Below are 548 nucleotides of genomic sequence, written 5' to 3' on the forward strand. Positions count from 1 at the left end.
TATATGTAATATATAACACAGTAACATTGTTTTCTATGTGACTTTTTTCCCCCGCACCGTGCGTCTTTAAAAGTGACCAAAATGTGCTGTACAAATCAGCCAATCAGGTTCTGCCATGTTGTATATTAAGTATATATATATATATATATATATATATATATGTATATGTAAATATAAATACACACACACACATATATATAATATTAAATGTATATGTATGTATATATATATTTATATATATATGTATATATACATACATATATATAATATGTATTTATATTTTATATATGTATATTTTTATGTTTTATATATTTATTTATTTTATATATTTGTATATAATACATATATGTTTATATATGTTGCAGTATTACATTATTACATTGTATTATATTTTCCATGCTATCTATCTATCTATCTATCTATCTTGCTCTGCAACTATATATAAATATATATTTTTTACATTATATATTATATTTTCTTTTCCCTGTAATATACATATATATGTATGTATATATATATATATATATATATATATATATATATATATA

The sequence above is a fragment of the Epinephelus moara genome, chromosome 17, assembly GCF_006386435.1.
Source record: "Epinephelus moara isolate mb chromosome 17, YSFRI_EMoa_1.0, whole genome shotgun sequence".
Lineage (NCBI taxonomy): Eukaryota > Metazoa > Chordata > Actinopteri > Perciformes > Serranidae > Epinephelus > Epinephelus moara.